The sequence below is a fragment of the Spermophilus citellus genome, assembly GCF_964194105.1.
Source record: "Spermophilus citellus genome assembly, chromosome: 18".
Classification (NCBI taxonomy): Eukaryota; Metazoa; Chordata; class Mammalia; order Rodentia; family Sciuridae; genus Spermophilus; species Spermophilus citellus.
Genome location: NC_138200.1, coordinates 58,262,102 through 58,289,539, shown reverse-complemented (window position 1 = coordinate 58,289,539; position 27,438 = coordinate 58,262,102). Strand labels below are relative to the sequence as shown.

At 38.3% G+C, this 27,438-nt stretch overlaps 1 protein-coding gene across 3 annotated transcripts in view; it reads right to left on the bottom strand.

The window, feature by feature from the left end:
- ZNRF1 (zinc and ring finger 1) overlaps positions 1 to 27,438 on the bottom strand; it is a 103,460-nt gene that overhangs the window by 74,952 nt on the left and 1,070 nt on the right. The window lies entirely within an intron of this gene.

The window sequence follows — 27,438 nt, the reverse complement described above, 5'->3', positions numbered from 1 at the left end:
CCCATACCACAAAGACATCTGGAAAAATCTTCAGATATCTGGAAATTATATGATTATTCTTGTAACCCATGAGACACAGAAGAAAAAAAAAATCACAACAAAAATTAAAATATTAAAAAATTAATAAAAAGTACAACATACAAAATTTATGAAAAACATAATACAAAATAAAGCAGTGTTTACATAGAAATGTATAATTTTAAGTGTTTATAATAAAGAAGAGCCAGGCATGGTGATACATACCTGTAATCCCAACAACTTTGGAAGCGGAGGCAAAAGGATTGGAAGTTCGAGTCTAGCCTCAGCAATTTAGCAAGACTCAGTTTCAAAATAATAAAAAAAAATTAAGGACTAGAGATGTAGCTCAGTGATAAAGCACCTCTGGGATCAATTCCTAGTACTAATAGCAGTAGTACTAATAATAATGATAATAAATAAAATAAGAAAGAAGAAAGGTCTAAAAACCAATGATCTAAGCTTCTACCTTAAACTAGAAAGAGCAGAGCAAATTAAACTGAAGGGAGAAAGTAAAGAGACATCAACAAAACAGGTACCAGAAAAATAAGAGAAAAAAAAAAATCAATGAAACCAAAATCTGGTTCTTTCATACAACTGTCTCTATCCAGACTAATCCTAAAAAAGAGAAGACACAAAAATGTGTTGATCCCTAGCACCACAGAGGAGGGCGAGGGGGTGGGGGTAGAGAGGCAGAGAGAGAATAACAAGTATTGGAGAGGATGTGGAGAAATTGGAACTCTTACACCCTGTTTGTGACAGTGTAAATGATGCAGTTGCTTTGGAAAATAGTCTGGTAATTCCTCAAAAAAGATCAAACATAGAATTATATTATACAACTCAGCAATTCCACGCCTAGGAATATAACCAGGATGAAATAAAAACATATGTCCATAGGAAAAAAAAATTTGTTCAGAATGTTTTTAAAGCAGCATTGTTCTTAAGAGCCAAAAAGTGGAAACAAATCAAATGTGAAAATAACCCAAATGTCTATCAACTGATGAATGAAAAGACAAAATGTGATCTACCCACACATCAGAACGCTGTTCAACCATCAAAAGGAATGAATCACTAGTACATGCTACAATGTGAACAAACCTTGAAAACATGCTGAGTGAAAGACAACAGATGTAAAAAGCCATGTATTGTACATGATTCTGTTTGTATAAAATGCCCAGAACAGACAAATGTATATAGACAGAAAGTAGATTAGTGGTGGTCTGGGGGCAAGAATAGATGGAGGAAAACAAGTACTGCTAATGGTCAAAAACTAGCTTTCTTTTTTCTTTTTTTCTGAAGAGATAGGGATTGAACCAGAGCCTCACACATGCTAGGCAAGTCTTGAGCTTTATTTATGGAATAATGAAAATATTCTACAACTGATGGTGGTGGTGCTTGCACAACTCTCTGAAACACTAAAAACCACTGAATTGTTCACTTATTTACTTATTATTTTGGTGCCAGGAATTGGAACACAGGGCAAGGCACATGCTAGGCAAATGCTCTGATGCTGAGCTACATCCTCAGTCCTGAACTGTTCACTTTAGTGAACAAACTGTATAGTGAATTATTATGTCAATAAAGCAGTTAAAAAAAAAGATGATGATGATAACGATGATGATGATGATGATGATGATGATGAAGGCTGAACACAGGGGCCCATACCTGTAATCCCAGTTACTCAGGAGGATCACAATTTTAAAGACAGATTGGGCAATTTAATGAGACCCTTTCTCAAAATCAAATTAAAATTAAGAATGGTAAAGGTTGTAATTCAGGGGTATGAGTACTCCTGAATTCAATCACCAGTACAGCCAACAAAACAAAACCAAGGTAGCAGACTAGCTGGAGATGCAGATTTTGGAGTATACATGATACTTACACGACCAGCTTCAGCAACTTCACCTAGGCTGTGACATCAAAGGATGAGAAGTGTCCCAAAGACCAAGCCCCCGTGCACCTCACTTTAGAGGTACAGAGATGAGAAGGAATCAACAAAAGAGAGGAGATCAGCCAGGCAGGGAGGAAGACACTAGGTGAGCATGGGATCCTGGAAGCAAGTGAAGAAAGTGTTTAATGAAGAAAGGAGGGGCTGGGGATGTGGCTCAAGGGGTAGCACGCTCACCTGGCATGCGCAGGGTGCTGGGTTCGATCCTCAACCCACATAAAAATAAAATAAAGATATTGTGTCCACCTAAAACTAAAAAATAAATATATAAAAAAATAAAAAATAAAGAAGAAAGGAATAGCCAAGCTGTGTCAACTGCATCATGTTCCAAACTGAGAATTGAAACTGAATAGGCCATGTAATTTAGCAACAAGAAGGTCTTCAGTGATCTTGGTAAGAGCAGTTTCAACTAATAGTGAGGGCAATTACCTGACTGGAGGGGTTCCAAGGAGAATGGAAAAAGAAAATTTAGAAAATCAAGAAAAGAGTATTCTGGCTAAGCACAGTGGTTTACACACTTGTGATCCCAGCTGCTCAGGTGTAATCCTCCTGAGGTCAGATTGTGCAATTTAGAAAGACATGTCTCAAAATTAAAAAATGAAAAAGGGGCTGGAGACATAGCTCAGTTGGTAGAGTGCTTGCCTCACATGCACCACAAAAAGAAAAAAAAAAAAAAAAAGAAAGAAAGAAAGAAAAGGGCTGGGGATGTAGCTCAGTGGTAAAGTGTTTGGCTAACATGTGCAAGGCCCTGGTTTCAATCCCCTGTACTGCCAAATAAGAAAAAACAAAAAGAAGAATTCTTAAGGAGTTTTATTTTAAAAAGAAGTAGTGATATGGGGTTGCTATCTGTAGGAGAAATAGAATCAAGAGATTTAATTTGTTGTTGCTACTGTTTTCAAGATGGAAAAAATACCAGCAGTTTGTAGGCTAACAGAAATATCTATATGCTGATAGAGAAATCATGTTAAGAAGAGAGAATAGAAGAAAGCTGGAGAGCAAAGTTGTGGACTCCACAAGTGAGGAAGAAATCTAATGTGCAAGTAGAAGCATCTACCCTTGCAAGAACTTGGACAGCTTGAATCTCATTACAGGAACGTGGAAAATAGTGGAGAAGCAAGTAGGTGGATGAATACAACTGTTAACTGTTTTCTCATTGAAATAGAAAGTAAGGTCATCAGCAAAGCCTATGAAGGGGATTTTGAAAAAAGAGGAGAAGGTATAGAATAGTGCTAGCCTAAGAGGCTGAAGAAGGAATGCACTATGGAAATACAGCAGGATTCCCAGGCATCTGCTTGAAGTCAGTATTCTAATATGAATTAACCCATTACGTCCCAAACTTTCGATTCTGTGAATGTAATTACTTCATGGCCACCCTTATCTGTTGCTCAATTTAAGTTTTCATAGATGTTCCTCATCTGGGACAATAAGACAAAATAGGTTGAGAGAGGCCAGTGAACATGCTAGGTGTTCCTTCTAGCCCAGTACACCCACAGAACAGGCAGAGACTGGATCTAACTATAGTTGTGATTAAGCCAAGCAAGTATGACAAAGCAGAGGAAGGGAAGGAGGCTGACAGTGTATTACATGAGGCCATGACTGCAATGACTGAATGTGGAATAGAAGCTATTTAAAGGGAATAGGACATGCATGAGAGGGTGAGGGGCAAGGAGAAGGAAATGAGGAAAAGAGATCAATGGACTATAGGTCCTGTTGGAGTAAAAGATGGTTGAAAAGACTGATGTATGATGAAGAGCAAAATAAACAAATAAATAAATAAAAGACAATGCAATCACAGATGGAAGGAAACTCTTATGGCTGACATGGTAAGGAAATGTGTTTTATTTCTCTACCAATTCATGAAATGAATATAAATGGTAGAAAGAACAGGGTTGAAAAGGCTTCCCACAGATTTTTTTTAATATTTATTTTTTAGTTTTAGGTGGACACAATATCTTATTTTATTTTTATGTGGTGCTGAGGATTGATCCCAGTGCCTCACACATGCTAGGTGAGTGCGCTACCACTTGAGGCACATCCCAGCTCCAGAATTTTTTTTTTGGGGGGTTGCCAAAAAAAAAAAAAGAATCATTTTTATTGATAGAAAATAAACACTCTAGTTTCAGAGTTGTTGCTAATTTAAAATAATCACTTAATGGGACCAGGGTTGTGGCTCAGTAGTAGAGCCCTTGCCTAACATGTGTGAGGCACTGGGTTCAATCCCCAGCACCATATAAAAATAAACAAATAAAATAAAGGTATTCTGGGCTGAGGTTGTGGCTCAGCAGTAGAGCGCTAGCCTAGCTGCTGGGTTCACTCCTCAGCACCACGTAAAAATAAACAAATAAAAGGTATTGTGTCCATCTACAACTAAAAATATACATATACATAAATATATAAATAAAAATAAATAGAATAATCACTTAATAATCCTGCTTTAACTAAGATAATGAAACTGTGGGTAAAGGAAAAAAAAAAAACAGCACCATTTGCTCATAGGCCTTTCAGTATTTGTTCTCAAAGCTACATTTACATTTTGATGGCCACAATGATTACAGTTTAACAACAATATGAGATACCATTTATTACAGCCACACCACTTTCTAGCTGTGCAATACTAGCGGCATTCTCTATGTGCTGGGGCTCAGTTTCCTTTTCTGCCAAATGGGAATGATAAGAGTAACCTCATAGGGTGAAGACTCAAAAGAGTCAACACATTAAACATTCAGAACAGCAGCAGGCGCTTAGCATTAAATAAATGTCTACTATTAGAAATGTTATTATATATTACTATTTGTTACAACTTACTTGCTTCTTATTTTTAAAAGATGCATTAAGTAACAAAAACCAATTGTTATAAAAGGAAGTCTCAGTAGGAAAGAGTTCAAACATTCAAGTATTAAGCCTGGCTGAGGCTCAAATCATTACAGAATTTTTCCAAGTACTTTTCTTAATCTGTTCCTGCTTTACTACTTTCTGGGGAAGTGAGAGAAATGACACATGTCATCCAAAAGGGCCTTCGGTTTACCAGAACCCTATAATGACTTTGCTGTTAGCTAATGGGTGCAAATCCATTCTAAACTCTATTTCCAGGTTCCAGGCCAGTACTGTTACTCTTGCCCTTACAGTTGGCCTCAGTGAAAGGCTTTAAAACATATTTAAAAAGCAACATCTTAAAAAAAAAAAAATCAAACCTTAGAAAAGGGTGCTTTTTCTTATTTAGGAATATTTCACGTGACAATTTAGTCACAGATCAGAGTTCTTTTATAACTCTAAAATACTTGATTTTTGGCCACTTTATTACTCCAAGGTTATTAGAGAAGGGAGGAAAATCAGGACACTTGCTTGTCTGCCACCTGACTGCTCCTCAGGTGGCAGATCATGAAATCAGCAGATGGGTCCTGAGGTGGCAGGTCATGAAACTGACATGGGTCACCACACAAGACACCTCTGTGAGCTCAAGACATTCCAGCCCCAGCAGACTGCTATAGGCACCACCACTGCCCAATGGACAATGTCCATCTGTAGCACCCCCAGCAAGTCAAAGCACCTGGCTGAGTCAGAACCAGGACTGGCTGCTTGCAATGTCCCCCTTTGGCTCCACACTGCCCAGAATTTTCTTTAAATTTGCTCAGAATGTGGACCAAAGATAAAAAGAATTTTAGGCACTGGCCTAGCCATTGGCAGAAGCAATCATCCCACTACAAAAGCAAAATGGAACTCTAGAACAAGTCAGACACATGGATTGCTTCATAACTAGAGATGGGAGAGAAGGTTTCCTATGAATCCCACAACTTGGTGTTATTCATTTACAAAGTGTTCCCTGTACTTGGGGCTAAGCTCTGGGATCTTTCTAGCTTATAACTTAATTGTTCCCTAAGAACAAATTAAGTTTATAGGAAGTGCCATGTGATCTTTCCCTGTGGTAGTCTTATAATTTATGGACATGGTAGATACTGTCTCCCTAGCAAAAAGGAAAATGATTTTATCATGGCTTTATCCAAACAGGGAACACGACTAGGGGATGATAGAAAAGGTATATGCTGTAAATTGGTGCAACTTCCAAGTAGAACAAGTTTCGGAAATTGTAACAGAGATGAGAATAAAACAAAATACACACACACACACACACACACAGAAGGACATGGAACAATGATGAGGCCATTAAAAAAAAAAGTTGTGAAAGAAGAAGCATAATATGCTTTCCACTATTTGCTACAGACATTCATCCACAGAGCAAACATCTGGAGAAATACATGCCAAAGGGATCATGGAGGGGAGAGAAAGGAAACTCTACTTTCTTCATTAATGTTTGTAATTTTTACAGTGAATATTCTTAGTACTTTTGTGAATAGGAAAAAATTGGAAAGAACCCTTGCTTTCAGATTGCTTAAAAAACAAAACCAAGTGAAAAAAATACCAATACAGAAATCACAAAGGTATTTAACTTTTGTTTCTACAGAGCACCTACTAGTTCATCCTTTCTAGGGCAGGTTTTTCCCTCCTCTTTTTTTTTTTTTTTTAAGAAAGAGAATTTTTTTTAATATTTATTTTTCAGTTTTACTTTTATTTTTATGTGGTGCTGAGGATCGAACCCAGCGCCCCGTGCGCCAGGCAAGCGTGCTACCGCTTGAGCCACATCCCCAGCCCTCCCTCCTCTTTTATGACTTCTTCCTTCTACAAATTTGGTTTCTGAATTCTTTCTAAACTGCCCCCCTATCAATTTACAAACGATCTTTTTTCTTTCAGATTAATTTCTTTCAGAAAGTCAACTCCTTGGGGCTGGGGATGTGGCTCAAGCGGTAGCGAGCTCGCCTGGCATGCGTGCGGCCTGGGTTCGATCCTCAGCACCACATACCAACAAAGATGTTGTGTCCGCTGAGAACTAAAAAATAAATATTAAAAATTCTCTCTCTCTCTCTCTCTCTCTCTCTCTCTCTCTTTAAAAAAAAAAAATCAGAAAGTCAACTCCAAGTCACCTATGACAGCCCTACAAAAATCACTAGAATGAACTAAGTACTAAACTCTTTCCAACACAATCCTTTTATCTTTCCCCCTAAAAATACTTTTTTTCCTCAGCACTGGGAGTTGACCTCAGCCTCATGCATGCTATACAAACGATCTACCACTGAGCTATATCCCAGTCCTTTTTAAACTTTGTTTTGAGACTGATTCTCACTCAGCTGGCCTTAAACATGTGATCCTCCTGACCAGCTTCTTGAGTCACTAGGATTACAGGTGTGCACCATTGTACCTTTTTTACTTCTTACCTTCATCTTCAACTGAACTTTTAATTCAGGTACCTACTCTGCCATGGAACAGAAACATTCATGATAGACTTTTTTTTTTTTTTTAACTTTCTCATCTAATACATTTGGCTCATAAAAGCCACTGCAATCAGCAACCATCTCTTTTCTCTGAGATGTAAACTCCAAGCTTCAAATTCCTAGCAAAGGACAGTAAACAAGTTTCACATGCCAAGTCCATCAGTGTGTATGGACTGTAGGCACCAGGAGTACTGTGTTGAGGCAGATTCTAACTCCCCGTAGAGCTCCATAATAAAGAATGAAGTAAGTTTTAGCAATGTCTGCTTAAGCAGAACAAAAACAAAAATTAAAAAAAACAGGACTGGTTTGGGTGCAGTTGCACATACCTGTTGGTTAAGGTATCCAAGGTCAGCATGGGCAACTTAGGGACACCCTGTTTCAAAATAAAATATAAAAGGGCTGGGAATGAAGCTCAGTGGTAGAATGCCCTGTGTTCAATCTCTAGTACTACACAGAAACAAACAAAAAGAAACAAACAAAAACCCAACAAAGTAGGAATCAGTGGATCCTCCCGCTTCATGTTACCTGTTGGGGCCAGGGCTGGTATGACCAACAGTCATACCTTAGTCATAACCTTAGTCTATCTGTAGTCCAGTCATTGAAATCCCACTATATCTGAAGTGGGGAGGGAGTAGCTCTTTTCTTTTGAACTATACAGCAATTCAAAGGAGAATAAGATGGCAATGTAAGGGGATGGAGGGAAAAAGTGATTTCATTACAAGGAATTTCCAACCTGAGTCAAATTTTAGGTGATAAGATCTTGGGTTAGTTTTCTTTTCACCTCACAAACCCCTCTTTCCCATTTTCAGTTTAACTACTGTTGCACAAAATTTAAAAAAAAAAAAAAAAAAAACCTAAGCAGAAGTATTTCTCCATTTTCCTCAAAGCTTATTTTAACAGCAGGGGATGATTTATCTTTCTATTTATCTGATTTCCCCTCTTCCCATGATACCAAGTTTATAGGTCAGATGAGTAGGTTTGGGATCACCAATGATCCCCAAATCATTCTCAGAATGTAACCCTCTTGAATTCTTCCCACACAGAGATAGTACAGAATGGCCATAAGTCTAAAGAGGGCCTTCTAGGTTCTAGATGTCAACAGGTTCACTTGATTCATTTTCTGAAATTACACATTTACCAATTGTGTCTACTGTGAGAATACTCTGGAAGACTTTGAATAGCACGGTTCATAGAACTTTCTACAATGATGGAAATAAGTTCTTTATGTGTGCTGTCCAGTTATAGTACTCACTATTTGTAGGCACTAAGCCCTAAAAATGCAGCTAGTGTACTTGGAAATGAAGTTTTAAATTTTCATTAACTTAATTAATTGAAATATAAATAACCATCTGTGGCTAGTGGCTACTGTATTGGACAGTGCAGTCCAGAACAAGAAGGAATATGAATCCAGCCTGCCTATAATGTGGAACACTCTAAATTTTTTTTATGTCACTTCCCTCTGCATATTCAGAGTTCAGAGGAAGAGTTAAGCCTTCTGTTGCTATAGAAACAGATCCCTGCCACAGCTGTGAGCCCCCAGAGGTACAATGCTGAAAGGTTTCCCTGCATGACTCAGGAACTGCTCTTCCTTTGGGAGTGGAGCACAAAATGATGCTGGATTCCAGCTTCCTGCCTCCCTGTTCCTAGTGCTTGTTTGCTCAACAGTATGATGCCCATGATAAGTCTTCAAGCAATTTTTGAGCAGAAAAAGAACATTAACAGAAAGCAGCTAGCTAAACCCTGCTTACTTTCCCAAAAAAGGAAAACAAGAAAAACACAAGCAAGGTGATTTGCTCATTTTTTATACAATTAAAGGCAATAAGTAAACAGCCAACTAAATTATTCCAAGAAATTTAAAATGTTGTTGAATGAAATATAAAACTCGGTGCAGAGGTTAAAAGTATGTGAAGTAAGAATTAGTGCATTTAAAGGTATAGATAAGAAATTATCCAGAGTGCAGCATGAAGAATTGGAAAATATAAAAGTTTCAGAAACATGAAGCATACATCTAGTATTTCCAAAAGGAAAAATGAAAGAGAATAAAAAAAAACAGTAAAATCTGAAGAGATAACTGGATGAGAATTTCTTAGATGCTTTGAAAGACATGAATCTCATATTCAAGGACAAATAGCAAGCAGGATATAGAAAAGTAAATCAAATCAGGAACACTGGACAGTAAATTTGCAGAACACCATGAACAAACAGAAGATAAGAAAGCAGCTAAAAGAATAAAAGTGATTAGCTCTAAGAGAAGCAGATTGCCCAACTGCAACATTAGAAGCTAGAAGATAATGAAACAGAATAACATTGTCTAATTGCTGGGGGGAAAATAACTACAAATGCAGATTTTTATATCCAGTTAAATTATCCAAAACTTATGACAAATAAAAACATGTTTAGGCAAACAAAAAGAGTTTAGCACTAGTAAACTGAAAAACAAATTATAGCCTACCTCTAGCAATGGGAACATAGTTCAGGAGAAAGAAGTATGATGAAAGAAGTAGTAGGCAGAGGAAGGGGTAAGCAGGTGGGTGAATCTAAACAAGCAGACATCATCGTTATCATATTAAGAATAGCAACAACTAATTCTAGGGTATGAAAACATGTAGAATTATAACACAGAACCATAGCAATGTGAAAGACGAACTGTGGGTTCTTATTTGGGAAGAGAAGAGGTAATGATTTCACTTAAGTATGCAGGCCAAAAATTCAAGAGGAGCCTCTAGAAGAACTGAAAATTTCCAGATGGAGAGGAGTAGAAAGAGGCATGGATAGAAGCATGGGATAAAGAAAACTCAAAGTATCTAATAGAAGACAGGAAAGGAAGAAAGATGCAAACATCAAAACATATGGTGAATAGCACAAAGTAAGGTATTAAATAATGATATATTTGAAAAGATAGTAAATAATGATATATTGTACAATATTAAGTATTAAAATTATATTACTGTAATAATAATAATTTTAAATATAAATTAAATTTGCTAATTAAAATATAGTCTTAGATTAGGCAGGAAAAAAAACAATTATATGTCATCTACAAGAGACACACCTAAGACATTAGAACCAGAGACTGAAAGTAAAGGGACAAGAAAAGTTACATGAGGCAAATATTTACAAAAAGAGAGTCAGCATTGGGGCTGGGGTTGTGGCTCAGTGGTAGAGCATTTGCCTAGCATATGTGAGGCACTGGGTTTGAGTCTCAGCACCACATATAAATAAATAAAATAAAGGTCCATTGGCAACTGAAAAATATGAGAGAGAGAGAGAGAGAGAATGAATATGTGCGTGCATTAATACCAGTCAAAATAGACCAAGGGAAAGAGCACTATTAGGGATAAATATGCTGTCTACAAAAACAATTCTCCAGGAAGACAGAAACAATTCTAAAAAACTATTCACTTAGGGGACCTTCAAATTACATGCAAAAAATTCTGACAAAATTAGAGATGTTGACAAATTCACAGTTTAACATAGTTCTCTTAGGAATCATACTACAACAAAAACACCAAAATTTAGTGATTTGAACAGCACGACTGATAAGCTTGATCTAAGGGCACACAGAATCAAAACTCCACCCAACATTTAGAATACAACCTTCTCAGATTCTTCAGAGGTACAGGGTTTGCCTAACACATATAACACGATGGCTTCAACTCCCAACAGCACAACAAAACAAAACACATACCTTTTCAAGACCAAATGAAACATTTATGAAAACTGGCTACGTAGCATGATGCCATAAATCAAATAATCAAAAACCAATCAATATCATACAGACTATTCTGCTATTATAATACAATTAAGGCCAACTTGAAAAACTAAAAACTTTTAAAAACACAATTGTAAATATTCATCAATCAAAGAAGAAATAATAAAAAAGAAACTAGAACATACCCAGGGCTTAATGACAGGGAGAATACTATAGATCATAAGTCATGGGATCCTGACAAAGAAGTACTCAAAGGGAAATTCTAGCGCTTTAAGTGCCTCTTTTAGAAAAGAAGACTGAAAATCAGTCAGCAAAGGGTTCAATCCCAGAACTCAGAAAAACAACAAAGCAAGGCCAAGGAAAGTAGAAGGAAAGATAAAATAAGCAATGAAACAGAGAAAAAAGATAAGAAAATAAAAATCTAGTCCTTTGAAAAACAAATTAATAAAACAGACCTCTGGGGCAAGATTGATCAATCAATATATAGACAGACAGACAGACAGACAGACACACACACACACACACACACACACACACACAACATTAGGAATGAAAATGGGAACATGATATAAAGACCGACAAAGAGGTGACTTGAAATATATGCATTATAGAAACTAGCAGTAGCTCAGGGGTGGAGTGCTTGCCTAGCATTCATGAGGCCCTGGGTTCCATGCCCAGTACTACAAAAGGAAAAAGAAAACCTGAATAGACCAGTGACATTAAAACTTAAATCATTAAAGGGCTGGGGCTGTGGCTCAGCAGTAGAGCACTCACGTAGCATGTGCGAGGCCCTGGGTTCGATCCTCGGCACCACATAAAAATAAATATATTGTGTCCCACAACAATTAAAAAATAATATTTAAAAAACAAACAAACAAACAACAACAACAAAACCCTTAAATCATTAGATAAAAACTGACTCATTCAATAAAAAAAAAGTCCTGGGCCCAAATAGTGTTACAGGAGGATTTACATACCTTCTACCAAGTCTTCAAAGTACAGATACTCCATTTTGCTCAATATCACTTTCTACCCTGCTGTGTCACCATGAGGCTAACAAGTCTGGACAAGGTTTCCCTGCCTCCTAAACTTCTGTTAGGTTTGGCTAATGAGAAGCACCAGCAGGAGATTGGAGGACAAGATGACAGAGGGGTTGGGGTGTTTATTACCTGGCTCCCTCTGTGGCGGGGTTTGGCAGTGATGTCATTCTTCCATGTAAGTCCACAGTCCTGTGAGACACATTTCCCAGGGCTACAGTTCTTGTCAAGTTTGAAAACAGCTTCCTCCCTTGACCTTTAGTCTAGGGGTGGTAAAAGCTTCCCACTATGGCCAGTCTCTGAGCCCTAGCACATCACAACCAAACAAAAACAAAGCCAAAACTAAAAATCAGCAACACTGGGGGATTCACACTCAGGCAGTCTGGCATCAAGCCAGCAAACTTTAACCACTATCTACATTGCCTGTCCAGAGGAGAGTATCTGATTTCTCCCAGGAAGGGAAGTCTGGCTCAATTGAGCCAAAGTTCCAGAAGCCACTCTCATGCCATTCTAAAGCAAGACTTGATCTGAATCTTTCTGCCTACGGCTATCTGAGAAGACACTCAATGGAAGCCAAGATGCCCCTCCTTCAACAGATTGTATCACAGCACAAACCTTGGGGAGCAGATGATGCTACTTCATTTAGTTCATGTAAGGATACAGAACAACTTTGATTTAAGTAGATTTCAGTATTAGGTAGGCCTAGCCACCCTTTTGGACCCCATGTCACTTTTAAGATCATATAGTTCTCCCATTCCCAGGAACATACCAATGGAAATTTCTCAAACTTGAGAAGTTTCATTTATGAAGCCCTTAAACTGTCAGGCACAGTGGCAGATACTCGGGAGGCTAAGGCAGGAGGATCTTAAGGGTAAGGCCTGCCTCAGCAATTTAGCAAGACCCTGTCTCAAAATATAAAAAGGGGCTGGGCCTGTGGATCAGTGGTAGAGTGTCCCAGGCTCAATCCCCACTATTGCCTGCTTCCTCACCTCAAAACAAGAAATCTTAAAGACCTTAAGCTGCTTTGCAGAGTTAAGAATTTATGGATGTCAACTATTTGTTTTTCTGGTAACATCTGAGGACTCTAGGCAATATATATATGCAATATTTATTTGTATAAATTCTGCAACTTTATACTTTTTTATTTTCCCCTAGTACTGAGGATGAACCAAGGGGTGCTTAACCACTGAGCTACATCCCCAGACCCTTTTATATTTTATTTTAAGACAGGGTCTCACTAAGTTGCCCAGGCTAGCCTTGAACTTGTGAGCCTTCTGCCTCAGCCTCTCAAGTGGGCATACAACACTGCACCCGGCTTCTACAACTTTTCTGTAAGTCAAATTATTTCAAAATTTTAAAAATGTAAAAAAAAAGTCTACATTTGTATCTGTAAATTCTCTCCCATCAGCTTCATGGGTAGATTCAATTTTATAATTGATAAATTCAACATAATTGAATAAATTACACTGAATAAATATTAATATCCAATAAATATTCTAAAGTTTTTTCTCTTCACGTAAGTTAACAAAGTTAATTCTAAAATTTATCTGGAAGTGTCAAGTGCCAAAAATAAAAAAGCAGTTTTTGTTGTTTTTATTGTTGTCTGTACCATACAGAACTGTTTATTTGGCTATTTACAACACAAAGACACAGGGAAATGTTATTGTTTGTGCAATACAGCAGAGGAAAAAATGTGAAACTGCCCATTAGGGTGGGTTTGCCAGATGTCCTGTCATTAAGAGAGAATATCAACTATAAACTGAGCAGATCCTGGTACTCTGTACTTCATTTTATTGATCTTACCTGGATTCCCTTATTTGTCCCCTATGAAGTTTCATTTAACAAAAAGTTTCAAAAAAGAATCAAATAAGGTAAAAGGATTTGCCCTTTCAAACAGCAGAATCTATTATAAAACTATAGTAATTAAGAAAGTATTAGTACAAAGCTAGATTAACTAATGGAACAGAACAAAACACCCACAACAAATAAATCTAGAAAGAAACAACGCAAGATAGAAGTGGCTCTGCCAATCAGTATAAAAAGATTACTATGCCTCACAGATTGCTAGAAGAGCTGGCTATTCGTACAAAAGCAGGAAAAAAAAACCTTCCCACATCTTAACCCCCGAAAAAAACTCAATTTTCTAAACAAGGTGTGGTATGCTGTAATCCCAGTGGCTTGGGAGGCTGAGGCAGGAGGAGTGCAAGTTCAAGGCCAGCCTCAGCACTTTTATCAACTTAACAAGTTAGCAACTTAGCAAGACCCTGTCTCTAAAAAAAAAAAAAAAAATAGCTGGGGAAGTGGCTCACTGGTTAAGGGCTTAATCCTCAGTACCAAAACACAAACAAACTTAACTCTCCAAGAATTAGAATTTAAACATGAAAGGCAAAACTCCAAAACTTTAGAAGAAAATATAGTATGATATCATTATGACCTCAGGGGGAAAATATTTAACATACAAAATGAACAAGCCATAATAGAAAACACTTAACTAGTCCATCATATTAATTAAAATGAGTTAACCATTTGGAAATCACAAATAGAAATAAACCACAAACAAGAAGATACTTTCCCATTACATATGAAAACAAATAATTACTCTTCAGAAACAAAACAAAACAAAAACACAAAATCATACAAACCTGAGAAAAGGAAGGACCACACAACATAAACATGGGTAAGAGACATGAATGAGCACAACACAGAAGATGAAACATGATTAAACATATAATATTAATAGACTAATTATGTAAAAACATATTTTATTAAAAACATAAATAAAAAGCACAATGATATACCATTCACTTCCACCAGAGCTTGCCAAAAATTAAGGTACAACAATATCAAATCTTGGCAAAATAAGGAAGCAAGGAAAACATGTTATTTTGGGAGTATAAATTGGTACAAGCACACTGACTATCTATTGGGCAATATTTAATTAAGAGCTGGGGAAGTTGGGCAAAGTGTCACATGTCTGTAATCCTAATGACCCAGGAGGCTGAGGCAGGAGGATCACAAGTTCCAAGCTGTCCTCAGCAACTAGGTGAAACCTTGTCTCAAATTAAAAACTAAAAAGGTCTGGGAATGTAGCTCAGTGGTGGAGTTCTCCTAGGTTCGATTCCCACTACTGCAAACACACAAAAACAACACCCTCCACTTTCAAGTATGTTAAAAAATAAGGAAAAACATTCTCAAAGCAACTGAAAACAACTTTAATCTCAATTGATAAGAGAATGGAACACTAGAATATTTGTGGTAAATTCACATAACAGAGCATAGCAGCAAAAATCAATATGGTATAGAACTGTATAGGACTGGGATTGTGGTTCAGTGGTAAAGCATTTGCCCAGCATGTGTGAGGTTCTGGGTTCAATCCTTAGCACCACATATAAACAAATAAAAGTGGAAAATCCATTGGCAACTAAAAAATATTTTTTAAATATTTATTTTTTTAGTTATAGTTGGACACAATACCTTTATTTCACTTATTTATTTTTATGTGGTACTGAGGATCGAACCCAGGTCTCACACGTGCAAGGCGATTGCTCTACTGCTGAGCCACAACCCCAGCCCCTAAAAAATAAAAAAAATTTAAAAAAAAATCAACGTAGTATAGCAATAAGTAAAGTGGATTTCTACATCTCAAATCTGTTTTGTGGTACATATAGATAAATAGATGTGGAAGGACAGAGTCATGATGATAGTTTACATAAAGCTTATGCAAAATTAAATGGGGGTGCTGTGGCTGTGGCTCAGTGATAAAGCACTTGCCTGGCATGGGTGAGGCACTGGGTTTGATCCTCAGCACCACATAAAAATAAAGCTACTGTGTCCACCTATAACTAAAAAAAAAAATTATATTGGGCTGAAGATGTGGCTCAAGGGTAGCGCGCTTGCCTGGCATGTGTGCGGCCTGGGTTCAATCCTTAGCACCACATACAAATAAAGATGTTGTGTCCGCCGAAAACTAAAAAACAAATATTAAAAAAAAATTCTCTCTCTCTCAAAAAAATTATATTAAAAAAAATTAAATGGGGCCAGGTGTGGTGGTGTACACCTGTAGTCCCAGCAGCTTGGGAGGCTGAGGCAGGAGGGTCACAAGTTCAAAGCCAGCTACAGCAAAAGCAAGGTGCTAAAGGAACTAAGTGAGACCCTGTCTCTAAATAAAATACAAAATAGGGCTGGGGCTAGGGCTCAGTGGTTGAATGTCCCTGAGTTCAATCACTGGTACAAAAAAAATTTTTTTTAAAAATTAAATGGGGGGCTAGGGCTATAGCTCAGTGGCATAGCACTTTGTCTCAACTACAAAAAAAAATTTTTAATTAAATGGGTAAAAAAATACTATTTTGGACAAACACATGCATCAAAAATATGAACCTAGATAGTAGGATAAGCACTAGAGTCAGGGTGGCATTACTTTGAAGTGGTATGGAGAAAATGGAAGTAAGGCAGAGTATACCCAATTGTATCTGTCGTATTTTAGTTACTAATCTGCTTGGTAGGTAAGTACATTATCTCCTTTGAACTCCTGAAATAGTCCATTTTGGGGAAAACATTCCAGGACACCAAAGAGTTCCTATTCAGAGTCACACCACCACTATCTAAGTTCCTAAAATGTGTACATAAAACCAAGATTGAAACAGCACAAACCCCAGTGACTTTTCCATTCAGCAGTCACGAGACTAAAACTTCCTAGAGTTCTTTATTAAAAGTGGACAGGAAAAGGAAGGGTTAGGCTCCAGGATGTATCCCATGATAAGATACAGCCCACAGGCCCTCCATGAAACAGAGATAGGGAAGTAATTTCTACAATTTCTCTAAGTGTTCCGAACTCCTTGGGCAAAAGACACTTAGTAAAAATGCCATCACATAAAAGAGTTGAGCTTTCCTTACATAACCTAAGAAAAATTTTTCTACCCTAAACTTAGGCTTCTACTGCTTTTTCCTTGATGAAGAGATTGGTAAAGCCCACTGTGGAATATTCATCTATAATTCTACAGGCCTGGCACTCTCAGGGCCCAGATTTCTGCTCTCAGTGCCAGGGCTAAGCTTGTGCCCTTTTCTCTATCAGTTATTGCTGGCTCTTATGCATCCAACACTGACTTCCTGTTTCCCCTTCACTAAGCTCTGGGGACTTGGAACTGGTAGTAGGCTTTGAAGAAAAGTACAAAGCCAGGAAAACACAGGAGATAGCCATGATTTTCTGAATCTTAAAGGGTTCTAATAACCTTTCAGACCTTCCTGTGTCTGCAGCTTACATAAAATAATGGTTCAGAAATGAGAAGAACTGTAAATCAATGAAGCTGGCAACAGTTATCAGGTTGGCAGAAAGGTGTAGGGTATGTGATTTGGATATTGATATAATCCTGGCTTTTTAAACTCAATATCTCTGGAATTGTATTTCTTTTTCATCATCCCATAAGGAGGCTGACCAGATGATACTTTTTCCTTTGGGTGCCATTCTGTGTACTTCAGAAATAAAATCTTAGGAGCAAAGTTTGTATGAATCCACTCTTTTTTTGTTGTTGTTGTTAAGTTGTTGATGAACCTTTATTTTATTTATTTGTATGCAGTGCTTAGAATCAAACCTAGTCTCATGCATACTAGGCAAGCGCTCTACCACTGAGCCACAACCCTAGCCCTGAATTCACTCTTGTGTGGTGCCATGGTCAGTATACCAAGTGACATGCTGTTACTTTGTAATATGGAACTAGGAGGCACAGATAGCAAAGGAAAGAAATTACTCATGACCTTTAAATTGGCATTACTAGGTCCATCGCATAACCCAGAGAGCTGATGTTCTGCCTATAAATGGCTTCTGGCCCTCTGACCCAAGACCTCCGTTTCATGATCCTTTTACACTGCAATGGGGTTGTAATGAGCTGATTTTGAATGTTGAAGCTCCAATCTCTTTGTTCATGCTACTGCAGCCATTCACTGAGACAGGCTTCTCTTTTCTGTTATGCTGTCCTGCACTTTGAATTCAGGGCTTGGTGTCAGCATGGAAAGCACCAGAGTTCTGATATGGCAGCCTCTGGTTATATTCCACCAAGAGATGTATCATCCACAACCTACTCAAATCCCTCCCCCAACAGCTACCAAAAATTCCCCTGGTGAGAAATGCTATTATGAGAAGGGGTGGCTGCTTTGTGACTCACACTGTTTCATTAAAAAGATTTTTTTTTTCCAAACAAATTTCAGTAGAAGAATCCAAAGGTTTTCCAAAGCCACAGCAAAACAGAACAGCTCATAATACTATTTCTCAAAGGTCTGTCATTTCTTGGGAGATTCCCATACATCAAAATACTGGAGACATTTAGATTCATTTATCCTTTTGTGTTGCATTTGGCCTTTAGGTTTTAGAAAGGAGGGAGGAAATGAAGGGATTAAACATAGGCAACATGACTGGACTTGTCAGATATTAAGATGGAAAGCAGCTAGCTTGCAAGCCAGCCATCATTACAGGTCTTAAAGAGTCACACTACAGCTCTCCAGGGCAACTGGCTGCAGTGGTATGAATGTTTCAGCCACATCTGAACAGTTGAGAGAATCTAATAACCTATGGAGCACACAGGTATTTGAGGATGCTTATTATAGTAGTCAACAGTATTCTAAGAAAGTTTCTTAGAAAACTAACTTAAGTGGTATTATACCATTCAGAGTGTAAATTCAAATGGAATAAAACAATATTATAGGTTGGAATTCCAATCTAACAAATCCTCAAATACTTGCAGGATTCCCAGAGTCCTTACATAGGCAACACAATAAAAGAATCCTAACAGCCCTCTTTAAAGAAAGATACCTTCTCAGCAGGAAAAAAGTTCTATGATGGAAATAAACAAAAAAATCTTCAAGAGCTGAGAAATGTAGGCAACACGACCAAGTTGGCTGGGGCCTAGGATTTTGGGTTCTTCTAGTTCTGTCCCAGATTGACTGAGTAACTTCAGATTTCTCCACCATGCTAACAAACTAACTTTGATTTTTAAAAAAATAATGTACAGTACAGTATAGAAATGATTGATTTCAGAAAAGTTTTTAAACTTTTTGGAGGGTACAGGGTTTCATGCATGTTCTACCACTGGCTCTATCTCCAGTTCTTTTTATTTTGAGATAGGGTCTCATTAAGTTGCCCAGGCCAGCCTCAAACTTTCGATTCTCCCGTCTCAGCCTCCCAAGTAGCTGGGCTTATAAGCATGCATTATCATGTCCCGCTCAGAACAACTCTTGTGAAGCACAACTTAACCATACTTTTTGGAAGGCTAAAGGTCTTACTAACAGGAAGGCTGGAGCCATGCCATGATAGATCTAGTTCTCCCAGACCAAGATGACCAAACACATGTGCCTAGATACAAGGTGAGACTTTCTCAGAAATCATCCTCCATAAATTAAGGCATCACCTATAGTCATGCTACTGGAGCCATTCACTATGACAGGCTCACCAGTCTGTTCTGTCCTGCAGAACCAGAGTCTCTTACATTGAGTCTTTTAAATTATTCATTCTGGGTAAAAAGCACACAAAAATATAACATAAATCTATTAATTATTCTGAGGGAATAACATTATAGTCACTAGTGTTGGCTATTATAAAAAAGGCTTTAACAAATTATTTTTTAAAAAAACACTAAAAACAACAGAAGAAAAAAATTGATTAAAAAAATGGGCAAAGGACATGAACAGATATTTCTCCAGAGATGGTATACTAATTAAAAGACAAAAATGATGCTCAACATCAATAATCATTATGGAAATGCAGATCAAAACTACCAGAGACTACATCACACCCATTAGGATGGCTATTATCAAAAATAAAAATAAAAAAACCAGAAGCTGAGCATGATGGTATATGCCTATAATCCCAGCAACTCAGGAGGCTGAGGCAGGAGGATCATAAATTCGAGGCCAGACAGACTAGGCAACTTAGGGAGACCCTGTCCCAAAATAAAATCAGAACTCCTGGGTTCTGATAAGATAAATACTGTATGATCCCACTTTCATGTGGTAGAGTTTTACTTAACTGTATACTTAAAAAATGGTTAAGATAAAAAAAAATTCTGTTACATGTATCTTCACCACAATAAAAAATAACTGAAGGAGGAGGAAGACTGGTATGGAATTGTTAATATTGTAGAATTCAGAGACCTATACTTAAAAGACCAAGAAAAGAGACTGGGGTTGTGGCTCAGTGGTAGAGCGCTCACCCAGCATATGCAAGTTGCTGGGTTCGATCCTCAGCACCACATAAAATAAATAAATAAATAAAAAATAAAATAAAATACACATAAAAATAAATAAATAAAATAAAGATATTGTGTCCAACTACAACTAAAAAAAAATATTTTAAAAAAAGACCAAGGAAAAATTTCCTTATGGGTATTTTGTGGCTTGGGATAAAATTTTACAAAGACATGTTTAAAATGTAGTGAATCATGCTTCGAGAAAACAGTGTTCAATGACCAGAAAGAAAAGGAGCTCTAGGGACGACAAAGATACTGAAGTCAAGGATGAACATGAAGAGTTTGAAAAAGAGTTCTTCTTTTGATATTCTCATTGAGAAGACAGAGATGTCTTATATGGGGACATATGAGGAATTTTTTATAGGCACTTGACTAGAGCCAGGAAGAAAAGATCACCTGTACCAGTCCAGAAATAGGGCTTAGGGAAAAATGAATTGTATGACTGAAGAGTAGAAAAGAAATAAATCCTTGCGGCAGCCTCACAAATACCTGAATTTGTCTACTCAACAGATGAACTGATAAAGAAGTTAAAATCAACAAGCTGAATCAGACTCTTAAGCAAAGATTCTTGGAAAGAACAGTAATGTCAATCATCTGTATCATAAATATATGCATCCAACACCTACAATAGGTTCTAGCATATTGCAGGCACTCAATAAATATTAATGAAATAAATGAATGTCTTAGTTCAATAGATTTCTATACAGGCAGGAAAAAAAGTTTCATGTTTTGGGTCAGTGAGAGAAAAGGGAAAATAGGTATTCTACCCACTTTCAAGTCCAGATACATGCTAAGATCTTGACTTGTCTAGCTACCTGGCTGGTCTGTATGAGAGGACATAGTTCAGTAAGCCCTTGAGTAGCACAAGTAGTCAATGGCAGCTGGGCCTTGGTTTAAAAAAATCAGGGGAAAAGACAAACACAGAAGAAAAGGAGACATTGCCACAATTACCTCCTGCCTAGAGTAACTTTAACTCTCAATTTGGCAGACTGGCTTAGGCCTCCATATAGGAGAGACATGCTTAGTTCCATATAAAAGAAAAACCATCCAAAAAAAAAAAAAAAAAATCAAGAATGTGGGCTGGAGATGTTCACTCAGTGGTAGAGTGCTTGCCTAGCATGCTCAAGGCCCTGAGTTCAATCTCTAGTACCAAAACACAGGGAAAGGGAGAGAGAGAATATGTTTTTACTGGTTGAAATCACCCCTTATGAGCTACAGGGAAAATTATTTGAATTTTGCTTCAGAAATACCTTATTAGTTTAGTAATATCAAAAGTGATGCTAATCAGGGGTGCACACATATAATCCCAGCAATTTAGGAGGCCGAATCAATAAGTTCCCAAATTTGAGGCCATCCTCAGAATTTAGAGACACCCTATCACAAAATAAAAAATAAAAAGGACAAGGGATGTAGCTCAGTGGTTAAGCACCCCTGGGTTCAATCCCCATCACTAATAATAATAATAATAATAATAATAATAATAATAAAGTATTCACAATTTTTTCCTCTGGTTTGGAAGAGAAAAACCAAATCCATGATAGAGTTGAGTTTCAGTTTTTGACTCAACTTTCAGAATCTTTGCTTCAAAATCAGTTTCTGGGATTTCTCCTCAGCTCTACTGAATTCTTGTCATCTGTGCTGATACTCAGTTCCTAGAGAACACTGAACACAGCAAAGTTTAAGAAACCTTGGGCACTACTCACAGAAATCAGGAGAGTTCTTGTTTGTACAGAATGCACTATAAATTCTGATCACACCTCCCCTAACTTGGAGTTTATGAGGATCCAGTTAATTCTCTCTTCTTCTTGCCTCCCCACAGATGAAATATGTTCCCAAGACTAACAATGTGAGGCAGATCTCAAGGTAAAGAGTCCCCTCGGTCCAGAAACTATCCCAGCTGCTTTATTATTTGCTCCACACTTGAAGCTTGGTCTTCACCAACCCACCAGTCAACCCTTGTCCATTCAGGAAATCAAAGACAAGAACCCAACCACTGGATCAAAGATAAACCCACGACCTTATCAGAACATACACTCAGAAGTGAAAATAGCTGGATCTCTGACAAGTCCCTTCTCATAATCAAGCTTATACTCAGAGTAAGATGCTAAGAACCATGGGCCATGGCAAAGCTTGGAAAAGAAACATCGAAATTTACATATCTGTCATTATAAAAAGACTGTGGGTTCTGGATTTAGATTTGAGCTCCCTTTCAGGTTCTAATAATGCAACTTCAGTGACTCACTACTATTAAAAACACCACTACTTAGCCAGGGGTGGCAGTGCACATCTGTTATCCCAGCAGCTCAGGAGGCTGATGCAGGAGGATCACAGGTTCAAAGCTAGCCTCAGCAACATAGAGTCTGTAAGCAACCTAGTGAGACTCTGTCTTAAAATAAAAAATAAAAAAGGGCTGGGGATGTGGCTCAATCGATACATGCTCCTGATTCAATCCCTGGTACCAAAAAACAAAACAAAAACAAAAAAATCCCACTTAAGGGTTAGTAGGAGTAGGACTCATATGCGATATAAGTCATCATCACTTCCTTACAAAATTTTCTCCATGTTAATCTGAATTCTTGGGAGGTTTTGAAACTATCCCAAGTTTAGTTTAGTTTTACAATTGGATATACTAAAATTTCAGTGCCAAAATCGCCTGGGTTGAATATTACACTTGTAAAATATGAAGCATGTTCCTTCTATCAAAAGGAACTAGAACTCTTCCTTTGGTTAAGAGTGACCTGACTCAGAGCATTCCTTGTGACATATTTGGGGTGGGTCTTTGTCTAATGTCAAAAGGTACCCATCCTGTTAAACAAACTCTTTTTAAAGAATTGAACCACTGTTGCTTGCATCTCAAGAGGAATAGTAAATTATGACCCTAAAGAAGTTATTTTTGCCTCATGTAACTTTTTCTAATAGAAAATAAGTCCCCACTGTAACAAAAAACTAAAAATTCTTACAAAAAAAAAAAAATCTTCATTAAGAATGGAACATTTATTTGCAGGCAGAGCAAGGGCTGCATCATGCTCTGTAGCGACCACAGGATACGTTTCCTTCTTTAGAATCCATGTAAAGGTCCATTACCTCTAGCATACCTATGGCGAGACACAAAGAGGATTTCTGATCCACTCCAATGGAGTTGGCAACTCTCCCTCATTATTTAAGAACAGAGAGAATTAAATCACTTGAGTACCTTAGTGTGGCAGCAAAACAGAACCCAGCAGGTACCCTGCTAGCATGTTCAGAGATTATGACGTCACCTAATCTCAGACCCAATTGATAGCTTGATGACAATAGAGAACAGTCTGGATTTTTCTAAATGTGTATGTGTATACACATTCACTCTAAGAAGTCAGAGTGAAATCCTCAGCAAAGCCTTCCAACATGGTGGACCCTCCACATCTTCTCCCCACATCTGGAAACCCATTCCCTGAGATAAAAGTGGCTACTAATGAATGACCAGGGTAACACCCAGACAACCAAGAGTTGCAGCACCACCTTAGAGCAAAACTGACATGTGAATGGTGAAAGGAAGGGACCCTCACTGCTTCTCCAAGGCAGCTCTCCTCAGTGGCATTCACTGCAATGAAGAGCTACAATTTAGGTCAGACACTGGGTGGCACTAGCTTCCACTTGAGGACTACATTCCCACAGTTGTAAGCCTCTCTGCTCTTCAAGTTCTAGGAGATTAGAGAAGGCAGAAAACCTTAGAAGTGTCCCCACTAGAACACCACTACTTGCCATTTATATGTCCCTTGGCTTTTTGGTTTTTTCTTTCTTTTTTTCTTTTTTTGGTGATACTGAGAATTGAACCCAAGGGTACACTACCACTGAACTACACCCCCAGCCCTTTTATTTTTTATTTTGAGACTGGTGAAAGTTGTGAAGGCTGGCTTTAATTTTGTGATCTTCCTTGGGCTGGGGTTGTGGCTCAGAGGTAGAGCACTCGCCCAGCATGCGTGGGGCACTGGGTTTGATCCTCAGCACCACATAAACAAATAAAGATATTGTGTCCACCCAAAAAACTAACAAATAAATATTAAAAAAAAAAAAAACTTGTGATCTTCCTGCCTCAGCCTTCTAAATAGCTGGGATTACAGGTGTGTGCCACCATGACTGGCTCCTTTGGCTTTCATGTACATTATTTCACAAGACCCTCCAGATGACTCTGCAAGATAAGCAGGACAGGCATCCACTCAATTTTACAGATGAAGAAGTGGTGACTCTGAGGCTAAATGACTCACCTGTCCAATGTCACAGGTCAGGCAGTTATAATTAGCAGTCCAACAGAAGTGAACCCAACCCTCACACTCACCAGCCAAAGCAGATTCTAGGACACCTCCCTGCTTCCTTATGTTTATAGATGAGAGGCCATAGAGTGAGGGTTAAGAACCTAGGTTCTGGCACCACCAGATCTGCACTGCAGTCCTAGCTCTGCTATGAGCTGTCTGACCCTGTGCAGATTCCTTAACCTCCCCTCACCTGTTTCCTCACCTGTAAATGGGGAAGGAGGGAATAGCCTTACCTCACAGTTATAGTGATGGCTAAATGAGATGATGGACATGACCACTCAAATTCATTCAATCAGTGAATACTTGTGCCAGGCAAAAGCTAAGTTACAGCAATGATCAAGAGACACAGTTCTGCCCTCATGAAGCTTAGAGTTTAAATACTACTAAAGTGTGTTAAGAATTAAGGTAACAGTGAGTGACTGGAACACACACATGAAGGGCCAGTTTTTAACAGTGGTCCAAGGTGAAATTTCGGTTGAGCTCTGAAGGGTCCAAAAGTGGTCACCTATGTGAAAAGTAGAAGGAAAAGCATTCCCAGCTTAGGCAACATGTGTGAGGGTCACAGCATGGGGAGGCCAAGGTATCCAGAAGACAAACGTGACTGCAGTATACCCTCTCATGGGATTTTGGGAACAACCTTTATAGGCTGCCACCAATGAGGATTGCCACATCTATTTTTAAATAACAAAGATGAGGCTAGAAAAAGGTGATATGTCTTGTCCAAGGTCACAGCAACCCAAAGGAGCTGGGACTAGAAGCTCTTAGCATTCTACTTCCCAAATCAACAATGTCCATGGTTTTTACTTGTTTCACTAATCATTGCTTCCTGTGCCACGAATAGTCCCAAAGCACCTTGAAAACACAAGCAGCAGTAGTACAGAAGCAGCTTCCAGGCCTCTACTTGACTGTGCGTGGAATCCCTGACTCTGAGCCTTACCATGCAAGACAGGAAGCTTCTCAGACTGACTCAAAGGCTCCAAAGTAGAAATGAGATTCTCTTCTTGCAGCAATGAACAAGAGAGAGAAGGGATATCCCAGAAAATCCTGTGGTCTGTTCACAATAGAAGACAGAATCATCAACGCACATGAGGGCTCATCTCATACCAAAAGGGTATTTAAGAACTTGTAGAGGCATTTTGGGGTGAAATGCAGGGCGATGCTGGCTTAAGCAGGTGAGGCCAGGTATGCTCAATGTCTTGCAAAAGAACAGTATGGTCCTATATAGTAAAGAATGTACTGTCCAGAATATTAACAGCAGCCTCCCTTGCACACTTTAGAGACAGCCTCTCTTAAAAGATCAATATGCTCCAACTTTTCCTGTACCCCCACAGTTCACTGGCTCTCCCTATCCTCATCACAACTGAATTAAAACAAAATTAAGATAAGGAGTGTGAAGTTTTGGAAGTCCAGTTGTAAGCTCATAACTCTAGCATGGAAGCTGGTAGTGAAATAAGGATAAAGAAATTTCTAGTAAGAGACAGACTTAAGAAATGTTACCGGGCTGGGGATGTGGCTCAAGCGGTAGCGTGCTCGCCTGGCATGCGTACGGCCCGGGTTCGATCCTCAGCACCACATACCAACAAAGATGTTGTGTCCGCCGAGAACTAAAAAATAAATATTAAAAATTCTCTCTCTCTCTCACTCTCTCTCCTCTCTCACTCTCTCTTAAAAAAAAAAGACTTAAAAAAAAAAAAAGAAATGTTACCAAAAAGAGAACTTTCTTCCTCATTCAAATAAGCTTTTGTAATACATTTGTTTTACTACACATGAAATTCTGTGGTTTTAGGACCTATTTACAGTGCTTTTCACTTAAAAACCAGAAATAAGTGACAATTCTTTAAAAACAATTTAACTACATTCATTTCACAAATACAGTTGACTCTTTCAGGACTAAACTGCATAAGAAAGATTATTAATTTCAAGATGCCTAAAGCTGATCAAGTGACTGAAAGTGCCAAAGGCAGACCTGCCTTGCATCTCATTCCTGATAGTTTCTGCAGGTCAGAGAAGCGCCAATGATATTGAGATCTGTTCTGGGATTAAAACACCATTTTTAACAGCAACTCAAAAGCTATTTCCAAGTGTTACCTAAATTACCCACTAGGTCTCTCCAAAATTATTTCACAAATTAAAGCTCATGTAATTGACAAAGAAAGAAACATAGATCACTAACTTTGCAGGAAAGAGAAAGAGATCCAAAGAATCTACCCTAATTCCAAATAGCTACAACAGGGATCCAATAGATTAAATTCTCTATGAAGTAAGTACCCTAAGGACAGGAATCTTCCTCCTCCAAAATACCTCAATTTTCTCAATTAACCCAAAGGAGTCAGAATGTGTAACTTCTTCACTCACCTTGCCAATTAGCTCAGCAGCCCCACACCCCTCTTGACCAATTTTCTAGAAGCCTGACCTGGCTTTTTCAAGTAGCCAAGCAGACAGACCTGTTTTCCTCCAGAAGCACCTACCAGGCCTTGTCTGCCCTGCGGGCCAGAACCCGGGAAATCCCCCTCCAGCCTTTCAGTGGCCTGCCACCAGAGGTTCACAAATGAATTCATCCAGATTCTTTGAACCTTCCTCTTCCCAGGTCATGTGCTAACACCCGGGCAATAATACCCCACCTTGCCTGGCTCTGGGTCAAAAAAGATGCAGATTCACTGGAAGATTGAGCACTTCATACAGAGCAGAAGAAAAAGAAAAAAGATGGAGGGTTGTGAAAGTCGTTTAGCCAAGCCTACTGCATGCAGCACTAGTGACCAGAGCCCTGGTCCTGCAAAGCCAGGGAAGGAGGCCCTCCACACAGCAGGCCACACCTGTCTATGCCAACTGCCTGCTCCATTTTAAACAGTTCAAACATATCACCAGTAGGGTGACAA